A 17,185-nucleotide genomic window follows, 5' to 3' on the forward strand; every position below is an offset into this window, starting at 1 on the left:
ACAACCTGGCATGTTTAGGAGAGGTCAGATACACTACAAGACTTGTAGTCACTCTCTGGTTACAGGCAAAGTTCCCTTACGGCCCAGGGGCATTAAGATGTAACAGAAGGAAAGAAATAGTGAGTTTGCCAAAAGATTGCTGTGATATGGAAGGAAAAGATTCCCACCAGCGAGACTATGCATTATGTAGAGGAACGGGAACACCTGTGCCAATGCTGTTTCCTTCACTATGGAGGGACATATATGAGAACAACACGCCTAAAGCTTCTCCGTCTTTTTACTTCTTCCCGTGGAGCCGGCAATCAGCTATCTGATTGGTCAGTTTTGAAAGAGGAAGTCTGCGTGAGTGACCCACCCCTTCCTTTCCTCCTAGGGAGAAGCGGTCTCTAGAAAGCGCCCACTTTACTCCGCCACCCGGCCGGCAGTGAAGTTGACAGGTGCGGAATTTGCCTGTGCGCCATCTTGCCGTTGGCTTCCGTCTGTGCCGTAGTTGGTAAGTCTGTCTAATTCTGGAGTTTAGTATCAGCAAACCTGCCATTATAAGCCAGAGTCTTAAACATCTTTGCTAGTATTTATAAGGAAGTAGTTTGGTTTTCCTGCTACGTTATTTCTTTTCTTTTTTTTTTTTTCATTTCTCTCTGGGTAAAAGAGGGACGTTACCCGCACGACCCTCCTCACACCCCAACATCTAGGATATAAAGTGGGGATAGAGAGAAAACGAAAAAAGAGGACTTCTGTGCTGTAGAGTGTTTACGGAGTAAAACTTTGGGCATGCTTATGGCATGGCTGGAGTGGGAGGTGTTAAACTTGGACAGTTTTGGACTAGGCGCTGACCACATATTTTCAGCTGTAGTGGGTTGTTGCAGTTTGTGGCGATTTTGTTTACAAGAGAGTGGCCGGTTTTATATAAGCAAACCAATTTCTGTAGAGGCAAGTCTGCAGGCTCTGGGCTGTAAGCAAAGGCAGGCAAGCTTTGATAGGCTCAGCAAGCAAAATCTGACCGGTACAGCTGAGATATCTTTATTAAATGCATCCGAGCCAAATAGTTGCTGCTGCTTGACCATAAATTCTGCATACCTGATTTTTTCTAAGAAGCCTTGTCTGAGACAAGGGTTTAATTATAGAGAGTCTTTTTATGTAGTGGCCTTTTTTAGGTCTCAAAGTGTTTCTACTGTATCCAGCGGTATCTGCAGGACGTGTTTAGTGCCAGGCTTAGGTTGGTGACAGAGAAAGTCTGCTGAAATTCTGATTATCTTTTATATATATATATATATATATATATATATATATTTAAGATTATTTATTATTTATTTATTTAGGCTACGTTCGGGTCTTGGTTGAGGGAGGCATGTGGGATCTTTCGCTGCGGTGCGCGGCCTCTTCGTGCACGGGCTTCTCTCTGGTTATGGAGTGTGGATTTTCTCTTTCTCCAGTCGTGGCGTGCTGGCTCCAGGGTGCGTGGGCTCTGTAGTTGTGGCTCTGGGGCTTAGCTGCCCTGTGGCATGTGGAATCTTAATTCCCTGACCAGGGATCAAACCCAAGTCCCCTGCATTGGAAGGTGGATTCTTTACCACTGGACCACCGGGGAAGTCCCCCTTTTATATATATATATTTTTAAATAAATTTATTTATTTATTTTTGGCTGCATTGGGTCTTTGTTGCTGCGTGCGGCTTTCTCTAGTTGCGGTGAGCGGGGGCTACTCTTCATTGCGGTGCACAGACTTCTCATTGCAGTGACTTCTCTTGTTGCAGAACTTGGGCTGTAGGCGTGTGGGCTTCAGTAGTTGTGGCACGCGGGCTCAGTAGTTGTGGTCCACAGGCTCTAGAGCGCAGGCTCAGTAGTTGTGGCGCACGGGCTTAGTTGCTCCATGGCATGTGGTATCTTCCTGGACCAGGGCTCGAACCCATGTCCCCTGCGTTGGCAGGTGGATTCTTAACCACTGCACCACCAGGGAGCCCCCCCCCCCTTTTATATTATTTTGAGTCTCCTTCAGAGTCAAGAGAGGGAATGTTGGAGGAATCATGTGACTTGTTGATAAGTTTTAAAGTTGCTCCTACCTCTTGATCTCAGGTGGCTCTAAATTTGGTAATTTCATACAATCTGACCATGACTTTTCACTGCTGAGATTCAAACTGTGACTCTACCCATAGGAGGTTGATGGACATCAAAATTTAAAAAAAAATGGGGACCCTTACTCTAAAGAGCATATAATTTCTTCTTAAATTCAGAATGAGAAACAACTAAATAAAATTATTGCAAAAACAGTGGCTAAGAAAGCAAGTCAAAAAGGCTTGCTCTTGGGGTGCTCTAGTTCTAATAATGGATTTTGCTTAGGAGTTTGCAATGTTAGAGTAATTTAAAATTTGTGCTTCAAGTTAATATAGGACAATGGAAGAGTGGAAACAAAAAGGAAAATAGAGTGGAGGAAAGAAAAACTTTTTTTAGAATAAAACCTGAGAAATTAGGGAGTGAATTGACAAAGGTGACATAGGAAATGACACTTTGAAGTTCCAGTAGACATCTATAAGAGGGAAGTGGAGATTCAAGAGGATATAAATGCTGTACAACAGAGTATTGGAAAAGGGAGAGGTGTTTAGTTGTTACTAGATTGAAATAGGGTCCCCAGGTCCCAAATTAATCAAAAAGAGAAAGAGGCAGGATCTCAAATGGTATGACTCCTTCAAAGAGAGTCAAGGAACAGGAAACCATTGAGAGGTCACAGATAAGAAATGGTGTAAAATGCATTAGAACAGAATCTTAAACAGTGAGAAAACTAGGAAGATATGTAGAATACACCAAGTATCATTAGGTGATTTTCAGGTAATATAGTTTTTGTAGGTTTGCAGGGAGGTATAGTTTGTGCCTCAAAGGAACATGCCCAAGAATTAGGACTCAAGACAAGGCTCAGCAAGATAAGGCATACTGAAAGGAGCAAGGCAAAAACATGAGTTAAGTTTAAGCTTGAATGGGCTTGATATCAGTCTGTTGGGAGAAAAGTTTTTTTTTGTGGAATTATCCATCTCAGGGAAGTGGAGGAAAAGGGATTTGTTTAAACAGTAGATACTTTCAGTAAACTCAGAATTTAGTGATTTCATCATTGATGGTAGAAATGATTCTGGAATTTAAGAAACAGAGGAAAAATTTAGGAAAAAACTGATGTCTAGAAAAGATAAAAAGGAAGGCAAGTATTCATTTCCAGCCAACAGCAATAATCCTTTATATTTTGGAGGGGAGATCAAATTAATAAGCAGGGTAAGCCGTTAGAAACTCAACTTCCTAAACAGATTAAATGGTTAAAAAATTAAAACTTTCTGAAAGGTGTAGGAGGAGAGAAGAAAATAAAAACTAGAGGCATATTTCATTGCTGCAGAAAAATATGTAGCAGAAGGAAATGCTATTCAAGGTCTGAACAATTCAGTGATGAAAGACACTGCCTACAGGAGCATATGGAAGGGGTATTAGTTCTCCGTGGGCCCGTAGGGTCTCGGCTTCAGAAGCATCAATTGGAGCTTCAATTCAAGAATCTGTTGAGAGTGATTTTCCAGCCAAAACAAATGGGATAAGAAAGAAGCCCTCCCTGAGAGGCAGGTTTCACAAGCTTAGCAATTCTATAACAAGAAGCAGTGGAAAGAGTCACTGTGGTGTAGGATTGAAAATATCTGCTTCCTGGAGATAGTAGGGCTTGTTTAGAATCTCCACTTCCAGCAGTACCAGAGAGCCAGTAACTGGGAGTTAAAGGAGGGAACAGAAATGAAGAGGTTTTTAAAATATGTCGCAGAGGGAAAAATTGTACTTCAAATAAAATCTGGTGATCTTGAGTGCAAATTTTTAAACTTTTCTGGAAGGCAGGAATGTTTCAAATGTCATTCTTTCAGAGAGGCAATGGTATGCTAAGTGCATTTTGCTCCCTCCCACTTCTCCCTTTTTGCTCTTACTTCTGTTCTATCCCCTGTAAGTTTTACTTATTTAAACATTTCCATAATACTTAGTAAATGCCCAATACAGTCCTATGTCCTTTGCAAATGTTAACTCATTTATTTTATGTATCAATCCTGTGCAGTAAGAATTCCTATAATCCTATTTTATAGATAGGTTCAAAGAGTTTAATTAATTTGTAAGGGGGACAGACCCAGGCAGTCTGGTTTGAGTCAGGCTAGTTAGGTAAACTCTTTAGTAGGTCCTATATTATATATGCCTCCTGTGTCATTTTTAAAATGCAAATGCATGAAAATATGAATATATATTCTTAATTTTTCCTTTTCTCTACAAAGGAAATCAAATTTTATACACTGTTCTGTACCTTGTCTTTTTCTCTTAATTGTGAATTCTGGAAATATTTCCATGTCGATATGTACAGAGCTTCTCATTCCTTTTCATTGTATAAAATACTAATATAGCTGTAATATTAATATTTTGTTATGTGAATGTATCATAGTTTATTTAAATATTCCCGTGTGGATGGACACTTGGGTGATTTCCACTCTTTTACAATTAAAAATAGTAGTGTGGTAATAAATAAGCTTATATACTTGTCATTTTTGGCAGGTATATCTATAGTATAAATTCTGAGAACTTGAATTGTTGGATCAAAAGACAAATGCATATGTAGCATTGTTTATATATTGCCAAATTCCATAAGTCTTTTACCATTTTGCATTCTGCTTACAATATGCTTCATCATAGCCTCATTAACAGAGTGTTATGAAATGTTGAGATTTTTGCCAATCCTATAGGTGAAATGTGTTACTTCAATGTTGTTTTAATTTGTATTTATTATTTAATAATAAGATACGAATGAGTTAAATATCTTTCCATTTGTTTAAGAGTCACTTGAATTTCTTTTTCTGTGAACTGGCTGTCGTTTGCCCTTTTTCTAGGGAACTTCTAGTGTTTTATTTCTGTTTGAAATCTAGCTTCTCTTTTTATATGAGAGAGATGGACCTTTTGCCTCTGATGTGAGTTTCAAATGTTTTTTCCCATGTCAGTCATTTGTCTTTTGACCCTGCTTATTTTTTTAATATAGTAAAATATACCAGTATTTTCTTTTATGGGTTTAGAGTCACATTTAGAAATGTATTTCTCCAAGTTTATAAAGGAATTTGTCTGCTTTAGTACTTTCGTGGTTGCAATTTTTTCCTTTATACATTTAAATCTTTGATTCTTTTTGAGTTTATCAGTGGTCATGGAGTATGATATAGATTCAACTTTATTTTCTTCCAGATGACTATCCTTTGGTCTCTTTAAAATGTGGCTAGTAAAAACCTGTCTTTGACATGATACAATTTATGAATCCCTGAAGGAACTATACCCATTTCAGATACTGGGAATACCTCTGACTGAGAGGAAGCAGAAAAAGAAATTCATCAACATGAGTTTTGGACTTTCTCCTAGCAGTCTGATTTTAACACTTTCAAGCTGCAGCTCACAAAGGCATCAGAATTTGACCATAGACATTAATTCCTTTGAACCTTAAAGTTTTTTGTATTTGAACTTTCAAGGTGATCTAATGTTTGGACTTTAATTTCTCCTTGGGAATTTAATAATTTAAAGAGGTTACTGTCAAATTTGGGATATGTCTATAATGTCAGAATTTTATTCTTAGAATTTAAGCCATTTGATATAATTGATATAATTGCAGCACCTCTGATAGAAAGGGTGAAAATTTGGAATAAGAAATAGAATTGGGAATAAATTTTCAGCTTTAGATTTAGAATGACTACAGATTTAATTTAGTTAATGTGGTTTTTGACCTGTTTTGGAGTATTCTGGGCTTGAAAATCTAAACTGCTAACATTGGTTCTAGAAGGATACCCAGAATCATAGTTGGGGTGGGTGACTCAGTGATGGGAGCAAGAATGTCTTGATAGGCTGCTGATTCCTTTCTCTGGGGGAAGCCACTCCCCTGGCTGAGCTGAAGCTTAATGATAAAGCTCAGTGGTTTAAGAGAACAGAATGCTAGAGAATATTGGTGTATGGGAGGGAGTGTAGAATGCTTCCTCCCTACCTCTGATATTTCCTTTATGTGTAAGATCCATTGTCGTAACATGTCTGGCCTTTCAACCTAACTTCTTCCTGAGTAGTTCAGGGAGTTATTTGATTGTTGAATTGAGAAGAAGAAACTGGGAGCCCCTTTATCTCTGCTTGTTCTTGGGATTGAGCTGTCCTCAGGAAGCTGCTCTGCTCTTCCATTTTACAAGGGTGGGTGAAGGACTGTCTCCATACCGTATTACTGAGACTAAAAGGGAAACAGCATAATTTTGGATTCAGTGCTAGAAAACATGTTAATGGATAAACCGCACTCTCCACCATCTGCTTTAATCAGACACAAAGGTAATATTTGGATCTCCCAATAAGCCAACTAATTTGTATTTCTTAATTCTTCAAAAATTGAGTAGGAGTGCCAATTATTGACCTTCCTCACCTCCAACTCCATCAAGGTGGGATAAGGACATGATAAGGACAATGGGGTGACTGAACTGAAATTTCAGATGCTATATTGTGTCTCATAACTGAGGTGGGAATCAAGTCAGCAAGGACATCACCATTCAGTACACTCAGTACATGCTCAGTAACAATCTATGTTTAATAGCTGTGTGGAGGGAATATATGCAAGTTATATCTCCACAAGATATCTCCAGAAAAATGAGCAAGGATCATATGCATACCACCCTTGATGCCTTAATTTTACATATACCTTTTCTGACACCAAAGTGTGAAATTACAGGAAAGTCTAAATTTAAAAACCAAAATTGAAGTTTTGTGTTAGGCTAAGTTTTTAGAAGCAGAAATAATGAGACTTAGAAATAAAGTAAGTTATATGTCATACACCTGAGTGTTTAGAACTGCCAAGACTGTAAAGTCACATCATGTTGAGCTTTGGGTTTTTAATATTCATCTTTATTAATTTTATTCTGAATGAGCCCTTGGATACTTTGTATCAGTGACAGATTTTTATTAATAATAAAAGCACCATCCCCACCTCTGCCCTTTGCCTTATACTTCTGGTGACAAAATGAGAGCCAAGTCAGTTGTTCCACTCAAGTAGCCAAACTGTCTGTAGGCAAAGAACATATTTTTTCTCTGCTTATTAAGTGGTAAAGAGGTAGCTGTCTTCCTCCCCTCCTGAAAGCGTCTCCTTGGAAACATGATGGGCCTGATTCATAATTATAATACTTTTGTATGTAAATAAAGTCTCCCCAGAAGCCAGATAACCTTGTGTATCTCAGACTGGGAGATATCTCTAAGTCCTGGGTCTCATTCCTCCTTGAAATGTAAATACCTAGGAATACTCCCCTCAGTGCTTTCACCCAGTACTTACAGACCTATGCTAGAATGTAACCCTTTGGCTTTGGAGGAGATAAATTTTATTATACTTCTGGATCAGAGCAATTTAGTACCATCATTAGGGAAACAAATGGCTACAGATTTAATCCTATGATATATGAAAATGATTCTAGGAGAAATGAAAGAAAGGATTCCCTAATTTTATAATGAATTCATTTTCATTTGGCAGAAGGATTGGACTTTTTATAGGAAATCTTTTATTTCCCACACATCCCTTACATAATTTTTCTGTCACTTCTGCTGGATAAAGATGTTAATACTACACTTGGGGCATAGCAAATAATTCACAAATGATAGCTATTATAATAATTATTATGCTTATTATTTTAAGATCTCAAAAATGCCTATATCCATGTTACAGAATCATTAAAATTTAAATTACTTTTTAAAAAATTTTATTTTATTTGTTTTTTTATACAGCAGGTTCTTATTAGTTATCCATTTCATACATATTAGTATATATATGTCAGTCCCAATCTCCTAGTTCATCACACCACCCACCACCACCCTCCCCACCACTTTCCCACCTTGGTGTCCATACATTTGTTCTCTACATCTGTGTCTCAATTTCTGCCCTGCAAACTGGTTCATCTGTACCATTTTTCTAGGTTCCACATATATGTGTTAATATGCGATATTTGTTTTTCTCTTTCTGACTTACTTCACTCCGTATGACAGTCTCTAGATTCATCCACATCTCTACAAATGACCCAATTTCCTTCCTTTTTATGGCTGAGGAATATTCCATTGTGTATATGGAATCCATTCGTCTGTGGATGGGCATTTAGGTTGCTTCCATGACCTGGCTATTGTAAACAGTGCTGCAATGAACATTGGGGTGCATATGTCTTTTTGAATTACGGTTTTCTCTAGGTATATGCCCAGTAGTGTGATTGCTGGGTCATATGGTAATTCTATTTTTAGTTTTTTAAGGAACCTCCATACTGTTCTCCATAGTAGCTGTATCAATTTACATTCCCACCAACAGTGCAAGAGGGTTCCCTTTTCTCCACAATCTCTGCAGCATTTGTTGTTTGTAGATTTTCTGATGATGCCCATTCTAACTGGTGTGAGGTGGTAACCTCACTGTAGTTTTGATTTGCATTTCTCTAATAATTAGTGACGTTGAGCAGCTTTTCATGTGCTTCTTGGCCATCTCTGTGTCTTCTTTGGAGAAATGTCTATTTAGGTCTTCTGCCCATTTTTGGATTGGGTTATTTATTTTTTTAATATTGAGCTGCATGAGTTGTTTATATATTTTGGAGATTAATCCTTTGTCCATTGATTCGTTGGCAAATATTTTCTCCCATTCGGAGGGCTGTCTTTTCACCTTGTTTGTAGTTTCCTTTGCTTTGCAAAAGCTTCTAAGTTTCATTAGGTCCCATTTGTTTAGTTTTGTTTTTATTTCCATTACTCTAGGAGGTGGATCAAAAAAGATGTTGCTGTGATTTATGTCAAAGAGTGTTCTTCCTATATTTTCCTCTAAGAGTTTTATAGTGTCCAGTCTTACATTTAGGTCTCTAATCGATTTTGAGTTTATTTTTGTGTACGGTGTTAGGGAGTGCACTAATTTCATTCTCTTACATGTAGCTGTCCAGTTTTCCCAGCACCACTTATTGAAGAGACTGTCTTTTCTCCATTGTATATCCTTGCCTCCTTTGTCATAGATTAGTTGACCCTAGGTGCATGGGTTTATCTCTGGGCTTTCTATCCTGTTCCATTTATCTATATTTCTGTTTTTGTGCCAGTACCATATTGTCTGATTACTGTAGCTTCGTAGTATAGTCTGAAGTCAGGGAGTCTGATTCCTCCAGCTTCGTTTTTTTTCCCTCAAGACTGCTTTGGCTATTTGGGGTCTTTTTTATCTCCATACAGATTTTAAGATTTTTTGTGCTAGTTCTGTAAAAAATGCCATTGCTAATTTGGTAGGGATTGCATTGAATCTGTAGATTGCTTTGTGTAATATAGTCATTTTCACAATATTGATTCTTCCAATCCCAGAACGTGGTTTATCTCTCCATCTGTTTGTGTCATCTTGATTTCTTTCATCAGTGTCTTATAGTTTTCTGCATACAGGTCTTTTGTCTCCCTAGATATTTTATTCTTTTTGTTTCATTGGTAAAATGGGAGTGTTTCCTTAATTTATCTTACAGATTTTTCATCATTAGTGTATAGGACTGCAAGAGATTTCTGTGCATTAATTTTGTATCCTGCAACTTTACCAAATTCATTGATTAGCTCTAGAAGCTTTCTCGTGGCATCTTTAGGGTTCTCTATGTATAGTATCATGTCATCTGCAAACAGTGACAGTTTTACTTCTTCTTTTCCAATTTGTATTCCTTTTATTTCTTTTTCTTCTCTGTTTGCCATGGCTAGGACTTCCAAAAGTATGTTGAATAATAGTGGTGAGAGTGGACATCCTTGTCTTGTTCCTGATCTTAGAGGAAATGCTTTCAGTTTTTCACCATTGAGAATGATGTTTGCTGTGGGTTTGTCATATATGGCCTTTATTATGTTGAGGTAGATTCCCTCTATGCCCACTTTCTGGAGACTTTTTATCATAAATGGGTGTTGAATTTTGTCAAAAGCTTTTTCTGCATCTATTGAGATGATCATATGGTTTTTATTCTTCAATTTGTTAATATGGTGTATTACATTGATTGATTTGCATATACTGAAGAAACCTTGCAGCCCTGGGATAAATCCCACTTGATCATAGTGTATGATTCTTTTAATGTGTTGTTGCATTCTGTTTACTAGTAGTTTGTTGAGGATTTTTGCATCTATATTCATCAGTGATATTGGTCTGTAATTTTCTTTTTTTGTAGTATCTTTGTCTGGTTTTGATATCAGTGTAATGGTGGCCTCATAGAATGAGTTTGAGAGTGTTCCTTCCTCTGCAATTTTTTGGAAGAGTTTGAGAAGGATGGGTGTAAGCTCTTCCTAAATGTTTGATAGAATTCACCTGTGAAACCATCTGGTCCTGGACTTTTGTTTGTTGGAAGATTTTTAATCACAGTTTCAATTTCATTGCTTGTAATTTGTCTGTTCGCATTTTTTATTTCTTCCTGGTTCAGTCTTGGAAGGTTGTACCTTTCTAATAATTTGTCCATTTCTTCCAGGTTGTCCATTTTATTGGGATAGAGTTGCTTGTAGTAGTCTCTTAGGATGCTTTGTATTTCTGCATTGTCTGTTGTAACTTCTCCTTTTTCATTTCTAATTTTATTGATTTGAGTCCTCTCCCTCTTTTTCTTGATGAGTCTGGCAAATGGCTTATCAATTTTGTTTATCTTCCCAAAGAACCAGCTTTTAGTTTTATTGATCTTTACTATTGTTTTCTTTGTTTCTATTTCATTTATTTCTGCTCTGATCTTTATGATTTCTTTCCTTCTGCTAACTTTGGGTTTTGTTTGTTCTTCTTCTCTAGTTCCTTTAGGTGTAGGGTTAGATTGTTTGAGATTTTTCTTGTTTTTTGAGGTAGGCTTGTATTGCTATAAACTTCCCTCTTAGAACTGCTTTTGCTGCATCCTGTAGGTTTTGGACTGTCGTGTTTTCATTGTAATTTGTCTCTAGGTATTTTTTGATTTCCTCTTTGATTTCTTCAGTGATCTCTTAGTTATTTAGTAACATATTGTTCCTCCTCCATGTGTTTGTGTTTTTATATTTTTTTTCCCTGGAATTTATTTCTAATCTTATAGTGTTGTGGTCGGAAAAGATGTTTGATATGATTTCAGTTTTCTTAAATTTACTGAGGCTTGATTTGTGACCCAAGATGTGATCTATCCTGGAGAATGTTCTGTGCCCACTTCAGAAGAAAATGTAATCTGCTGTTTTTGGGTGGAATGTCCTATAAATATTAATTAAATCTACCTGGTCTATTATGTCATTTAAAGCTTGTGTTTCCTTATTAATTTTCCGTTTGGATGATCTTTCCATTGGTGTAAGTGAGGTGTTAAAGTCCCCCACTATTGTGTTACTGTCAATTTCCTCATTTTTTTTTTTTTTTTTTTTTTTTGTGGAACGCGAGCCTCTCACTGCTGTGGCCTCTCCTGTTGCGGAGCAGAGGCTCTGGACATGCAGGCTCAGAGGCCATGGCTCACGGGCCCAGCCGCCTCGCGGCATGCGGGATCCTCCCAAACCGGGGCATGATCCCGTGTCCCCTGCATCGGTAGGCGGACTCCCAGCCACTGCCGCATCAGGGAAGACCTCAATTTCCTCTTTTATAGCTGTTAGCAGTTGCCTTATGTTTTGTGGTGCTCCTGTGTTGGGTGCATATATATTTATAATTGTTATATCTTCTTCTTGTATTGATCCCTTGATCACTGCGTAGTGTCCTTCCTTGTCTCTTGTAACATTCTTTATTTTAAAGTTTATTTTATCTGATATGAGTATTGCTACTCCAGCTTTCTTTTGATTTCCATTTGCATGGGATATCTTTTTCCATCCCCTCACTTTCAGTCTGAATGTGTCCCTAGATCTGAAGTGGGTCTCTTGTAGATAGCATATATATGTGTCTTGTTTTTTTTTTTTTTTTTTTTTTTTTTTTTGCGGTATGCGGGCCTCTCACTGTTGTGGCCTCTCCCGTTGCGGAGCACAGGCTCCGGACGCGCAGGCTCCGGACGCGCAGGCTCAGCGGCCATGGCTCACGGGCCCAGCCGCTCCGCGGCATATGGGATCCTCCCAGACCGGGGCACGAACCCGTATCCCCTGCATCGGCAGGCGGACTCTCAACCACTTGCGCCACCAGGGAGGCCCCTGTGTCTTGTTTTTGTATCAATTCAACAAGCCTGTGTCTTTTGCTTGGAGCATTTAATCCATTCACATTTAAGGTAATTATCAATATGTATGTTCCTATTATGATTTTCTTAATTGTTTTGGGTTTGTATTTGTAGGTCCTTTTCTTCTCTGTGTTTCCCACTTAGAGAAGTTCCTTTAGCATTTGTTGTAGAGCTGGTTTGGTGGTGCTGAATTCTCTTAGCTTTTGCTTGTCTGTAAACCTTTTCATTTCTCCATCGAATCTGAATGAGATCCCTGCCAGGTAGAATAATCTTGGTTGTAAGTTCTTCCCTTTCATCACTTTAAGTATGTCATGCCACTCCCTTCTGGCTTGCAGAGTTTCTGCTGAGAAATCACCTGTTAACCTTATGGGAGTTGCCTTGTATGTTGTTTGTCGTTTTTCCCTTGCTGCTTTCAATAATTTTTCTTTGTCTTTAATTTTTGTTAATTTGATTACTATGTGTCTCAGCGTGTTTCTTCTTGGGTTTATCCTGTGTGGGACTCTCTTGCTTCCTGGACTTGGGTGGCTATTTCCTTTCCCATGTTAGGGAAGTTTTCAACTATAATCTCTTCAAATATTTTCTCTGGTCCTTTCTCCCTCTCTTCTCCTTCTGGGACCCCTACAATGCGAATGTTAGTGTGTTTAATGTTGTCCTAGAGGTCTCTTAGGCTGTCTTCATTTCTTTTCATTCTTTTCTTTATTCTGTTCTGCAGCAGTGAATTCCACCATTCTGTCTTCCAGGTCACTTATCTGTTCTTCTGCCTCAGTTATTCTGCTATTGATTCCTTCTAGTGTATTTTTCATCTATTTCAGCTATTGTATTGTTCATCTCTGTGTTCTTTAATTCTTCTAGGTCTTTTTAAAACATTTCTTGCATCTTCTCTGCCCTTGCCTCCATTTTTTTTTCTGAGGTCCTGGATCATCTTCACTCTCATTATTCTGAATTTTTCAGGAAGATTGTCTATCTCCACTTCATTTAGTTGTTTTTCTAGGGTTTTACCTTGTTCCTTCATCTGGTACATAGCCCTCTGCCTTTTCAACTTGTCTATCTTTCTGTGAATGTGGGTTTTATTCCACAGGCTGAAGGATTGTAGTTCTTCTTGCTTCTGCTGTCTGCCCTCTGGTGGATGAAGCTCTCTAAGAGGCTTGTGCAAGTTTCCTGATCATAAATTACTTTTAAATTCATTTATTTCACTTTTAAAATGAATTTGTGGTTGAAATTTAGGTGGGATGTCTATCTTGAGTGTTGAAATTTTTGGAGAGGTATCTGCGTTTTTCTCATGGAAGACCACTGTTTGGTTCACGACTACTTTTTCTCCCTCCTTGGTGAAAGAGTACCTCCCACCCCCACAAACATACATATCTGTACAGATGTCATGTATACACACATACACACATGTGCATGTCTTCAAGTGCACTTAGGTTTCTCTCTCTCTACAGCTTTGTCACACTGGATTTTATGCCTTCTAAGGTATTGAGACTTATTCCCTACTATTTGCTAAACCCAGTAGTTGCGAGATGATCTCTTATTCACTTGCCTTTCTTAACTCATCTTTTAGATTCTTGTTATAAGGATTCAAATTCATTTTATTTCCTGTGTAATATGGTGACAATTTTTTTGAAATAGACAGGGTACAATAATATCTAGCTAGAAAGACAAAGCTACTTCTGGTGAAGTAGAAAATAGGGTATTGTAAAGCTATAGTAGTTGAAAAAGGAGAAGGATTGGGACTTCCCTGGTCCTCCAGTGGTTAAGGATCTATGTTCCAATGCAGGGGACTTGGGTTTGATCCCTGGTGAGGGAACTAAGATCCCACATGCTGTGAGGCAACTAAGCCCACGTGCCACAACTAGAGAGAAGCCCACATGCTGTAACAAAAGATCCTGTGTGCTGCACCTAAGACCCAATCCAGGCAAAAATAAGTAAGTAAATATTTTTTTAAAAGCCTAACACAAATTATTCTTAAAAAAACGTAAAAAGGAGAAGGACCAATATAGGTTGGAGGATTGATAATATTTATTGGAGGAGGTGGTACAGGATTTGGACCTTGCTTTTTATAAGAAGTAAATAAAGAGGACAGCATATCAGGTATGGAAAATAATATGAACTAAAGCCATTTCTTGAACACACAGTAAATTTTTTCTCTAAGAATAGTGAAATACAGTGATAAACAAGAAGTGATGAACAGCCCCCTTTTTTTTCATGATTTTGCAGTATAGTAATTTTACAGTACACTGTGATTCATTGATTACTTCTATGTTTAGGGAACAGGAGGAGATGTGCTGTCAGCAATGAACCTGTCAGGTTAGACCAAAAAATTTAAGATAGCTGGTATACATAATGTAGGATCAACAAAAATTTTAAACCAGAAAGTGAAAGAATGAGCAGCAGTACTTTAGGAAATTTGGTCATTGATAAATTGAATGGAGAGAGTCTTGAGTCAGGAAGACCAATTAGGGAAATAGTTGAATAATCTAAACAATAAATGATGAGAACATCTAACTTAATTTTGACTTTTTGAACAGAGAATTCCAAAGAAGTGTCAACAGTTCTTTTAGACTTAATTTATGAATGCAAGGGAAGAGGTAATTCAGAGGTTCAAGACTTGGAAAAAAGTATATAAGTTTGGAAGAGAAAGAGGCAAATTCTTCTTTATGCACATGTGGATGTTGGTCAGTGGCTATATACAGGAGAAAAATCTCTATGTAAATAATGAACATATGTTACTGGAATTCTAGGCAAGAGATGAAGGTTTGGAATTCACCAGCCTAAAGGTGGTAGCAGTCATGAGAGTGAGTAAGCCTTCTAAATTATAAGGCTGAAGAATATATTTTAGAGGAATAGCTCACAGAAGGTTAGGAGAAGAAACAGTGAGGTGAAGGTCAGAGAACATAGCCAGTATAGTTAGGGAAGCTGAAAAAAATTGTGATGTCAAGCTAATGTGTCATATGCTGCTCTTAGCCTATTGATAGCTAACTTGGCTGGACCGGCCTTTGTGGTTCTTATTCAGATTGCAAGATGTCCTCAGCAATAACTCAGAAAACTTTGAAAAAAAAAAGCTTTATTACTTACTGGTCTTGGAAATTACATGGCACACCTGAGGCCATGCAGTGAGGGTGCAGTATGAGAGAGGGAGCCAGGGGGTGGGCGGGAGAGCTTGCTCAAGGGCATGGATTTGGGGTTCTGCTTTTACTGGGGTTGAGAGTGGGGGCCTAGGGTTTTCCAGGCTCACTCCTTACTAGTGAACTTAAATATAAAAGGAGGAATTTAGCAGGAAGAGAAAAACCAATGGGCCCAAATGGGCAATTATCCAAATCAACCAAGATCTTCAAAACAAAGGAGACTGGGTGAGGCCTTCGTCTTTATCTAGCTATGTGACTGACAATGTGTTTGAGATAGCCATCTTTGAAGGGGATGCCCTTTAAGTGGATGCCAGGGCAATCAAAGCTTAAGTCAGGCACTTGCATTACACAAAGTAGAAAACTCAACTGTCAGGGCTTACACTACAAGTGGTGAGCTATATCAAATTTTCTTGTGAAGTAAAAGAAAATGAGATCTGAGAAATTCTAATTAATCTTCAAGTTTAAAGTATTACCCAAGGTGGGGTGGATGTGAAATGAAGAGGCCTGAACTCTTATATCCATATAAATTTGCACATTAAAGCACCATCACCCATTATTGTAGAATGATTTGTCAGATAAATTGTGAATGAGCTATTTAGTTTGAGCAGTGTAGAGGGATTGGGGGTAGCAGTATGGGTGGTGATAGGAGGGCAGTGCTGAGTTGGCAGCCATAGGGGTTATCCTGAGGGGTGCTTGAGAAAACAGAATACTTGTGTAGGGGAGGAAAAATAATTTCCTTTACCCTTCTAGGTTCTTGGCTGAGACACCCTCTATAATAAAAGAGAGATTAACAGGAGAAAAACAAATTTAGTTTAATTTTGTACATACATGGGCTCTAAAGATTTGAGACCCAAAGAAGTGACCAAAGCTGGCAGCTTTTATACCTTTCAGGCAAAGAAAATGGACTGAAATAAAAACACACAATGTAAAAGTTGTGAGTTAAGTTTTATTCAGGGACCTTATTGAGGACTATAGCCTGGAAGACAGCCTCTCAGGTAACTGTGAAGAACAGCTCTGAAGAGGTAAGGGAGGGGCCAGGATATATATGAACTTTTTTGCTGGGAAAAACATGTAGTCAAGCATAAAATAGGTTACTGCTAATTACAAGGAATAGACATCTCAAGTTAATGATTTTAGTGCTTTTCTATGTATGGGATAATGTGAAAATATGGGATCATTGAAATTTTTCCTTAGGTGTGTGTCTTAACTCTCTAGGGACCAGCATATCCAAAGCACAGAATGCTTCCTGTTTTTCTCCATCCTGAATTCCTCTGAGTGCACTGTCAGTGGGCACTGCAGTGGCAATGGCTTGATCCTTGTAGAACTGGAATGGCAGGCAATATTTTTTCTGTTCAGTGCCCCCTGTTGGTCATAAATCTGACCAAGGTTTGGGAGGCATTTCATGACTAATTTGTCCCATGGCCCTAATAACTTACTCCTAGGTTAGGGGAGGATCTTGGTGATAGGCCATTTATGTGCTATATCTGGATTAGGTCCTGTTAATAAATTAAAATTCTCTGGACCATCTGTCTTACTGGTCTATTATGATCCATGAATTGCTTTTCCCTTGTTGCTTCTTCCCATATCTAGTGTTGCATAATTATAATTAATTTTATGTAGAGCTAAATAAGTGATCAGTTGCCTCAAGACATTTAGCCATCATTAATTTTGTTGAAGGTCTGGTTACACAATGGGTAATGCAAGAGACAACAATCTAATAAAATAGACAAGATATAAGTAATATAGCTAGTAACACATTAATAAGGTTGTAGTACAGCAGAGTGAGACACAAAGCACAAACAGTTTAAAAACAACAAGGAGTGAACAAGTTAAAACAATGATTAGTATAACTAGTTGCAGTCTAGATCACAGTAAGCCATCAGGTCCTGAGGGGAACCAGCTGGAGAAGCCAAATTCTGAAGGGCTCACATAGAGAGAAA

General features: G+C 38.1%; 1 protein-coding gene across 1 annotated transcript in view; it reads left to right on the plus strand.

Moving 5' to 3' along the window:
- Positions 1 to 406: 406 nt before the first annotated feature.
- The window catches only part of LOC132484573 (cytochrome c oxidase subunit 7B2, mitochondrial), a 163,514-nt gene continuing 146,735 nt past the window's right edge, over positions 407 to 17,185 (plus strand). The window contains exon 1 of the mRNA XM_060091272.1: positions 407 to 493. The gene's annotated coding sequence lies outside the window, so the exon portion shown is untranslated. The remainder of the gene's footprint in view (positions 494 to 17,185) is intronic.

The sequence above is a fragment of the Mesoplodon densirostris genome, chromosome 1 (genome assembly GCF_025265405.1).
Source record: "Mesoplodon densirostris isolate mMesDen1 chromosome 1, mMesDen1 primary haplotype, whole genome shotgun sequence".
In the NCBI taxonomy this organism is placed as follows: domain Eukaryota; kingdom Metazoa; phylum Chordata; class Mammalia; order Artiodactyla; family Ziphiidae; genus Mesoplodon; species Mesoplodon densirostris.